At 45.4% G+C, this 10,251-nt stretch overlaps 1 protein-coding gene across 3 annotated transcripts in view; it reads right to left on the reverse strand.

The window, feature by feature from the left end:
• TMEM263 (transmembrane protein 263) overlaps window positions 1-9,610 on the reverse strand; it is a 34,106-nt gene extending 24,496 nt beyond the window's left edge. Inside the window, exons 1-2 of one of the 3 annotated variants that reach the window (XM_034778147.1) lie at window positions 9,463-9,538; window positions 2,529-2,576 (exon numbers count right to left, since the gene is read on the reverse strand). The gene's annotated coding sequence lies outside the window, so the exon portion shown is untranslated. Of the gene's footprint in view, window positions 1-2,528; window positions 2,577-9,462 lie in introns of all 3 variants that reach the window. The other 2 variants (XM_034778141.1, XM_034778166.1) reach the window with 2 other exon arrangements.
• Window positions 9,611-10,251: the final 641 nt, after the last annotated feature.

Here is a 10,251-nt window from a genome sequence, read left to right on the forward strand (position 1 = left end):
TATTACTCAATTTTATCCATCCTGATATATGACTTAACATTCATAATTAAAGTAGCAAGTTATGTATTGAAAGCCTCCATTTTCCAATCAATTTTTCCAAAAAGTTGTCTTTGGTGGGCTGAAATTTTGCTAAACATATTATTAGACTGAAATTTTCCTAACAGACTTATTTTTTGGTAAATGTGTAGAAAATCCATTCAGCTATTTTTGAGTTATTGGGTCAGGAAATTTCTTTCTGAAAAAAATACAAATGTTTGTACATGGCTACTTCAAAAGATGGGTAGATCTCAATAAGAAATACTGTAGGACAGGGATTGGCAACCTTTAGCACGTGGCCCATCAGGGAAAGCAGCTAGCGGGCTGGTTTACCTGCAGCGTCCGCAGGTTCAGCCAATCACAGCTCCCACTGGCCACAATTCACCGTCCCAGGCCAATGGGGGCTGTGGAAAGCAGCAGCCAGCACATCCCTCAGCCCGCGCCGCTTCCCGCAGCCCCCATTGGCTGGGACGGCGAACCGCGGCCAGTGGGAGCTGCAATCGGCCAAACCTGCAGATGCTGCAAGTAAACAAACTGACCCGGCCCGCCAGCGGCTTTCCCTGATGGGCCGTGTGCCAAAAATTGCCAATCCCTGCTGTAGGAATGAAAATAGTAAATTATGTAGTTAAGCAATCAAAAAGTGAGGTTTTGCTTAAGTACAAAATAAACTGCTGTTTTAAGTTGCAGAACTATGAAGTTATGCAAAAAAAGCCATGCAACTATATTATTATGTAGGTATTTTCAGAGCAGATAACTACACAGCTCTAAGATGCCTCAGCTAGAGGTTGTTGGTTCTCTTTTTATGTCTTCAAAGAAAAAAAAAGTGCAGAAATGTACAATATGGAAACAGAGTTGCATGTTTCACAAGAGACAGGAACTATGTAAATTAGAATTCCTGTATCAATGTTAACTCATCTACGTTGCAGATATTCAGTACTTTTGATTAACCAAGAGTAGGGAATACATATGGGCTATTCTCAAAGGGGGCAGGGTAAGAGTTACTTACCACAGTAAACAGTGGTTCTTGGAGAGGATGGCCCATATGGAACCCCATGTCTCAAATTAAAGATTCCTGTGTTGGTGAAAGAAACTGGAGGGTAGTTGGAGGGACAAGGTGGGCCCATCTGGGTTTTAAAGGACACTGCTTGCTAGAAGTTGTTGATTTTGTATAGGACTCTGGCATCAGACTGTGCAGGTTGGACAAAATACAGTGAGTGAGACAGTTATTGAATATTTATTTTTATCCTCACTGTTCAATGAGTGAATCTGTCTCATTCACTGTATGCTAGCCAACCCGTGCATTTAAAGAGCTCTGAAACTTGGCCTCATTTATTACACAGAGTGTAATATGTCCACAGAAATGTTAAAAATGTATCCTCAACTACAATATAAATCCAGATTTATGTGGATAATTGCAGACAGAATGTAGCCAAAAATAAAGATTTCTGTGAATTTTTGCCTCATTCCCCCTGCACCATCCAACCTGTATACTAAGTGAGACAGAAACATAAGACAGTATGAGTTAATGTAACTAAGAGGCACATCATAAAGCGTATGCACAAGCAGCAAAGTTAAAGTTGTATGTGGAACCTGAATTTTGGTACTACTTGATTTTTCAGTGTAACTCTGCAACCTTACCATACTTGAAATTCACATGATTGAATGTAGTTTTTGGATGGAAAACAAGTTCTTAGAATACACGAGATCCAGGGCTCTTGCCTTATTGAGAGTGTAAGACCCTACCTCATTTAATTCACATTACTAGATCATACAGAATGAGACAAGGTTTCTATGAAGCACTGCCTCATTGCATACGTTCTGTGAGTGTGCATATACACTTGCACATGCAAGGTGGTGTTTTTTTCTATTTTCTCTCACATGTGCACAATGCTAATAAAACATAGGGAGATCATTAGTTTAAAAGCTTACTGCATGTTAACCCAGTGCACATGTCAAGTCCAGTTTTTAAACCCTCAACTTAGTGAAAATCCATTTTGGTTTGACCAAGAGGTACAACTCCAACATAGGGTCTCTGTTTCTGCCTAAACCTTTGAGGTACTAGAGCCATTCAAAACAGGAATTGTAGTTTCTCTTCTTTAACATTCAGGCAGAAGTATTTATCACTCTCCATATTAAAAATAATTAAAAAAATGGCTGAAAAGGTTTTGACTTATCGTTCAAAAACCCTCATTCTTGCAGACAAAAGATATGGAAAGTTTCAGCCCAAAAGATGAAAGTTTTACAGAATTACTGAAAAAAATAAAAAGTTCTTTAGAACAGAAAATGAACATGGGTAGGCAACCGTATGCACAGGAGTTACTACAGGTGCCAAATACAAGAGTCTACTCAGGATGTACAAAATGATAAAATTAACACTGCTGTAGGTACCTGAACAAAAACAGAAAGTGTTAGAAAATGCCAAGATTAGTTGTGTAACCTTCATGTGCATTAATACAGTTATTGCACTGAATAAAACAAAGGTTATCACTTACCAAATATATTACTTCATTCGGCAGTTTCCACAATAATATTCTAATAAACTTAAGAGAAAGTAACATTTTTAAATTACATCTTACAGAGCAGTGTTTCCAAAGTGATTTGTTTACTTGTGTCATTCTGCCATGCATTTGTGTGCCTCTCACTATACACCCTCTCCCCCAAAACAATATCATAAGGACACCCAAGTACTAAAGGAAGGAGCCAACATTTCACAAGCTTTATTTCACCTCTAACGTCTGTAGTCTTGGGCAATGGGAATAATGTCCACCTTCTCCACATAGTGTGTCATGTGCAAGGCTTGGAAACTAGGTGTCAAGATGGAAACTTTCCTTAACAAGCGGGGGGAGGGGGGGAGAAGAAGAGGTCTTAAACCAGCAATTTGTGCAGAATTTTAGCTTTTCATTTAAGAGAGTTTGGTTTCTAGTTGTTACGGTTTAGATTACCTTCCATACATGAACTAATGCAGCACTATCTTTCTGAGTTTGCAGACAAAACACCCCCAGTGTTTCCACAGCTAGGTGTCCCAAGCAGTAGCGTGAAATCTACATAACTGGTTTGTTTCAATGATGCTATTCAGAACCCTGTGGGAAGGAGTGAAACTGACAAGAAGCAGGTCAATTTTACTTTGGTACTGCTGCTTGGAAAGATTATGAGAAGCGGCTGCAGCAGGCACTGGAACTATTTACCTGGGAAAAGTGCTCCAAACCAACCAATTACCATGTCAGGCTTAGGAAGGGGTGGAGAACTACCATCCCCCTATATGCTCCCAAACAATAAGGAGCAATAGTGGGCACCTTGCAGCCCGACAGGGCAAGCCGCTGGCGATCCATCAGATGGTTTGTTTACATTTTCGTGGCCATGGTTTGCCATTCCTGGCCAATAGGATCTGCAGGAAGTGGCGCGAGCCTGACCGCCACTTCCCGCAGCTCCCGTTGGCCGGGAACAGCAAACCACGGCCACTGGGAGCTGCAGGCCCTCGTGCAAATGTAAACAAATGTCTGGAGGCCCACCAGCAGCTTGCCCTGACGGGCCGTGTGTGGCCCACAGGCTGCAGGTTGCCCACCACTGGTCAGGAGGCTTGGAGACTGAGGTCATGAGGAAAGAGTTCCTCCTCCTTTCCAGCAAACATAGGAGACTTCAAAATGCATCGGACACCTACTAGCCATAGGCGGATACAAAAGGTAAAAACAAGCCCCCAAAACAAGATGCAAGGAACTGCACCTTAGAAAGAATCCTAGCACTTTCTACTACAGCATAAGTGTGGGATAAGAAGGGAGACTGGAAGGAAAGCCCTCCCACTAAGGTTCTCATCAGGGTATTGTTCCCACATTGATTACCCCACCTACTAATTCCCTACTTTAAACCTTAGTGCTAAGTGTTATGGTTAGAAATGCTAAATCTTCCTCGACACGCCCAGGGGTTTCCATGTCCAGCAGACGCCTGAGGATACCATCGCGGAAATCCTATGAAATGTGGCCAGGATCGACTCCTCCCTACTGGCACCATGGCAGAAGATCAATGCCTTGAACACCTTCCTGTTCGCCCGTATTTCATTCATCCTGAGGGCATCTGCTGTGGCAAAGGTACCTCTTAACAAGGCAGACACCACCACCAGATAGCTGGTGAAGAAATGGATGTTTCTTCCCCAGAGGGCCAGCAATGAACTGGTGTACATCTCACACAGGCAGGGCGGCGCCAAAGTCCCTCGAATAGGTGATCTGTGTGACGCTGTGGTGATCACTCACACCTTTTGCCTTCTGACGTACCCGGACACCACGGTAAGGAAAATCACAGAAAGTGCTATGCAGAATGCCATCAAGAAATGAATCGCAAGGACCCCCTTCAACCAAGATGTCACCACGTACCTGAATGGCTCCCTGGAAGAAGAATTTGGAAGAGAGGGAGGAGACATTGCTTCGCTCTGGACTCATGCCCGCAACGCTATGCAATGACAGGGGAAGCGTATTGGCTGCCACTGGACGTGGTACGAGGAACACCAGGAGCTGGGAGTCCTGGTGCCACAGGTGAAGAATACAGATCATACCATCATCACTCCAAGAGCTAGAACCATGCTGGAGAGGACCTTGAAGGATGCCATCTGCTGCCAATACATGGAAAACCTGAAACGGAAGCCGGAGCAGGGCAAGGCATTCGAGGGGATGTGCAAGTGGGACGCCAGCAACCACTTCCTCCCCGGGGGCAGCTTCACCCTATTTGCCGACTGGAGGTTCATCCACAGGGCCTGGCTCAACTGCGTCCCGCTGAACGAAGCTGTCCGCCACAGGAATCGGGACAAGCAATGCAGGAAATGTGGCTACGCTAACGAGCTGCTACCCCACGTCCTGTGCAGCTGCAAGCCCCATTCCAGAGCCTGGCAGCTGCAACACAATGCCATCCAAGATCACCTGGCCAGAGCCATCCCGCCGCCCATGGGGAAGGTTGCCGTAAACTCTGCCATCCCTGGAAACGACAGCCAACTGTGACCAGACATCGTCATCACCAACGAGGACTGGAAGAAGATCATCATGGTGGAGGTCACAGTGCCCTTCGAGAACAGGACCACGGCCTTCCACGATGCCCAACCTCGAAAGGCAGAGAAATAAACCCTTCTGGCCGAAACCTTGAGAGCTAAGGGTTACCAGGTTCAGACACACACACACACTGATCGTCGGAGCCTTGGGCGCATGGAACCCCGGTAACGAGCGAGTGCTGAGAGAATAAGGAATCGGTCAATGCTACACTCGGCTGATGCAGCAACTCATGATGTCGGATGCCATCAGGTGGTCGAGGGACATCTACATAGAACACATCACCAGACATCGGCAATACCAGAAGAGATGAGCTGGAGTTCCGATGAGAAGCGCAGTCAGGAAAGTAACTGAAATACTTTCCTCATGGATTGTATTGTCTAAAGGGACAACCTTCTAATATCTAAACTGTATTGTTAAATCTATTCACCTAAATTTGGGTTATTGCTGATTATGTACTCTATGTATCATACGAGTTTTAAAAACAAACTTTGTATTTGTGGATAATCTAAGTACTATACCCAGATGCACAGACACTCTATTCTCAACCTATTATATAACTTTTTAACATAGCTTTAATAAAAAAAATAAATCTGTTCTTATTAGTTCAGCATCCACCCAGACACACTGTAGGTCATGCTACTTTCCAGGAGAGGGGCATGTCTTGTTTTTGCTGCCCCTCTCAAGAAATCTATTTCGGTTAATTTAGATGACTGGTCTGAAGTTTGTTGGGTTTCTGAAACAAGAGACAATGCATCAACAGCATCATACACTCAGCCAGAAAGGCATTAAGGACACAACAGTGTGTCCAGTGTTAGTATTATGGAGAAACAGGACTCCTATTTATAACCCAATTTTCAAGCCTCTCTAAAATCTACACACACAGTGAGATCAGCCTGAGAACTAACATACCATTTCTGGGGCCAGGGTGCAGTTTGCAGGGCAAATTTGAGGTCAGTTGATCAAAGTGTACCTGAGATACAGACCCTCCTCCACCTGAACAGCTTTAAATTGTAAATCTTTTTGTAAACTTTTTTGGTGCAGAAAGAGAGAGAAGAAAGGAAGGAGTAATCAAACAAAAAAATATATTATATCCCTGGACTGTGATCTAGTATCCAGCAACAGGCTTAAGCTCCAGAAGTAGAGCAAAAAAAAAAAATACTGGACGTTCTTTGGTTCTGGAGATGAGCTATTCCTGTATCAATGCTGAAGTGGGGAGGTGCCAGTTGCGAACAAGACCACCACCAAAGAAAGAACAGTACCAACTAAAAGCAGGCTCATTGAGGAAGTTTGGAGGAGCCAGCCCAGTTAGCGAGCAATCTACTACATTAAAAAAATAAAACATGTTAGAAGTCTGAAAGTGCAGAGTCAAGGTAACATTTGTCCCACACAATACCAACCTTAACTCATTCCCTGTAGTAATGCCAAGAACTGGCAACATTGCAATACCTAATCCTAATAGAACTTGAAATTTTCTCTACACCCATAACAATCTGAAATCAGAACTCCTTACTTATGTACTCCAATAGACCCTCAATATGCTATAGACAGCATCACTGCTCTGGAGAGTACTTGCTGCTGGTAGACAGAGATCACAATGCAGAAAAAGGTTTAGGGAGGTGCAAAGTACTGAATTAAATGGGGCAGAGCTAAGGTTATGCAAAGTGACCTTCACTCTACATTTGCTTGTTTTCCAACATGTGTATTTTGGAAATTAAACTCATGGTAAGGAAAGTGGCCTGTCCCCCACTATCTAACATCTCTCATCCACTACCAAGATGTTATCTCCCATCTCCACTTTGCCACTGAAGTCAGCCTTCATTGCCTACTTTAAGTTTTCCAAATAAGCACTTTTGTGCTGTCTCTTATGCCTGGGATGAGTTCCTTGTCTTCTTGCAAATTCCTCATTACATTTTCTTTGCTAGAATACCTAAAAAAAATTAAAACTTGACTATTCTTGTCTTATACTTAGATTGTAGGCTCTTTGGGTCAGGGACCTTCTTTTTGTTAAGAATTTGTACAGCATCTAGTACAACGGAGTCTAGGTTGATGACATAGGTTCCTAGGCTCTACCGCTATACCAATATGAACTCTGAGTGCCTGCAACTTTGACTTAATGGCAACAAAGGGTTTTGGCTTTTTACATATGAATTTGTTCTTGTGACAGACAAGTAAACAAATGTTTACTGGGTAGCCTTAGACGTTGGTATATAAGCTAATGTTAATTTGTGCATTTAAATTACCTTCCCACTTACAAAATTCTACTGTACTTCTATCCTTACTCAAGGGGAGATTTTATGAAAATGCATAGCTTCTTCCAGGCCAATTTCCATTCAGTGAGCTATGCTTCAATAGTAAGTATTTCAGTTTAAAGCTAAAGGTAAAAAAATAAACTTGTAGTAACTCAGCAATGCTATACACATTCTGCAATTGTTTTCTATATGAAATCTACCATATCTTCATTGGTAGGGCTGCAAGTGAGAGCTTTAACAAACAAGTGCAGGGACCTGCCCAACAATATTTGCACAGAGATTATCTATTAGCTTAGTGCAACCATCACAGCTAGTGGTGTGGTTATAAAATAATGAGTTTATTTTCAGGCTACACCACGTAGGTAGCTGTATTAAGTCAATAATGACCAAGTTTAAGTAATGAACTATTTGCATACAATTTGTGGAACCTTATTCACATCTACTTTGCCATAACAGCCTATTTAGGAGACAATGCAACTTACTATGGGGAACACTGGTAAAAACTCATTTTATCTCTCTAAGTGGTCTCACACCACACCTAGAAGGTGTGTTGGTTACATACTTCCCCTAGCAGAGGAAGAGCATCCCGAGCTTCAGCACTTCCGCTTCAGACACTTCCTAGTTGGTAAAAACTGTGACAAGTGTTTAATATTTTTACATTACGACTGTATCCCAAAACAATTCTGAATTGATAAAGAACAGCGCAAAGAAAGAAAGAAAGAAAGGAACAAAGAGGAATGATCAAGGAAGAAAAGATTTTCAGATGAAATTGTGAGAGAATAGCTGAAGCAGAGAGATAAAGGAAAAGAGTAATAGCTGCAGAGAAGGCTTTCACACCAACTGTTGCAATAAATAATATTCTGTGGAAAAGTGGAGCAAGGGTCAGCACCAGACAAGCTGAAAGAGGAAAGAATAAAGCCAGATCCTTGAGCTAGCCTGAAGTCCATGGAGAAATTAAGAACCCAGGTACTTTTGAGCTGGATCCTGAAGTTAATTGAGAACTAGAGGAATCCAAGGCTGTAATGCAGCCCAATTTCTTTCAACTTGCAAACACAGGTAACACCACTGTGACATTAATTCATACATTAAAATGTTACAGACTCTCCAGTGAACCAAGGAGTATTGTTTTGAAGCAAAATCCTGCTCCATCCCCTGGTGTTTTTCCTCCTCCATTTTATATTTGGAAATCTCCTAAATCAGATTTTAGGACAAAGAACATATAAGCAAATTTCCACATAAGTTGTGAGGAGACAGTTTATCATTTCTTCTCTATTTTGAGTAAGCTCTGGGCACTTCTGGCCCAATGTAGCCAGCTGTCAGATGGGGTCTGAAAACAAACTTGAGTGACATTATAACCACTGCCTTTGTAACTGCAGTTCCTTTCAATGGGGACCCTGAAGCCAGAGAGAGAACTTTTTTGGACATCAGGAATGACGTGGCAGGAGAGGCAGTGATTTAACCTGGAGTCTCTGCCACAGGCTGCCTGGACTCCTTCTTTGCCCCCACCCCCTTCTTCTCTTCCACGTTGTACACAACCTCCGGCTCCAGACACAAAGTGTGAACACCTCCCTCCCCTGCCAGATTGCACAGAAGGCCGAATTCTGCTCTTAGTTACACTTGGCCAACCCCCTACTTTGGGGGGGTGGGGGTCAGCCGCAACTAACGCCCCCAAAGCAGCTGATGCTAACTTCCCTGGGGGGGGGGGTGTGTGTTAAGGAGCGATGTGCGTGTACTACAGCTAGACACATCACACCCACCGCTTCCTTTCTGCAGCACGGAGGGCAACAGAGTCACCCCCTAAGGCACAACGAGGCCAAGGAAGAGAGAGACAGAGCAAGAGGAGCCCCGGGGAGGGTTACACATGCAGGGGGCCCCGGGCAGGACTTTCCTTTGTGCCCTCTCCCATCCCCCGCCCGGGCTGGTCGCTCGGGGCGGCTCTGCCTCCGGCAGGCTCCCTCCCACCAAGCGGGGGGGGGGTCCAGCCAGAGACACCCCTCCCCACTGTCGCGACACAGCCCCCCCGGGCTAATGGGAATCCAGCTCCTCTCGCGACACGCGAGAACGGGCCCCCGCCAGCGCTGCCCCGGTCCCCGGGCTCCCTGGGGCCCCGCCGAGCAGCCAAGCTGCTCCGACCCCGCGCTACTCACCCGCCGGCTGCAGCCAGCTCCCTGCCCGGCGCAGACTTTACTCTCCTGCGCCGCGGCTCTGCGGCTGCTGCTGCCGACGTGGCGCCCTACGCTGCCCGCCCCGTCCGCCCCGCAGACCCCGCCCTAGCCCGGCCCCCATCCCCCGGAGGGGCGCGCAGGCGCCGGCTCCCCGCCTGCCTCCGTGTGTCGTCCGGGGCCGGGCAGGGGTACGGCCCTCACCCTTCAGGAGCTGACTGGTTGTGCAGGGCGATGGGCCCCAGCCCCTCCCCACACGGCCCTGCTGGGGGGGAGGTCGGGGGTGGAAGACCAGCCAAACTATGGACTGTTCCCCTCTCCCTACGTCCCTCCCCCAAACTCCTGCTCTTAGAGTGCTGTGGTTAAGAAGCACAATCCCCCACCCTGTGGCTATCTCTGTAACTTTCTAAGGCCTGGGCTACATCTGATTGCTGGGCTCTGCTCTAGGCTGAATTACAGCATTCAGGGCTGTGAAAAATTTCATGCCCCTGACGGTGGAGTTAAGTCGACCGAAAAGCCCCGGTGTCCGGCAGCATGTTAGGTCGACAGGAGAATTCTTCCCTCGACCTAGCTACCTCCTGTGGGAGAGGTGGATTTACTATAATGAATGATGAAAGAGCCTCTCCCATCACTGTAGTAGGTGTCTATGTTCCAGTGGCACAGTTGCAGCTGTCACATTTCTAGTGTAAACATAGCTTAACATGTAGGTGCACCTAGCTACATCACTCAGGGCTGTTAAGAATTTCACTCCCTGCCTGAGGTAATTAGATCAAC

Source organism: Trachemys scripta, chromosome 1 (assembly GCF_013100865.1).
Source record: "Trachemys scripta elegans isolate TJP31775 chromosome 1, CAS_Tse_1.0, whole genome shotgun sequence".
Taxonomy (NCBI): domain Eukaryota; kingdom Metazoa; phylum Chordata; order Testudines; family Emydidae; genus Trachemys; species Trachemys scripta.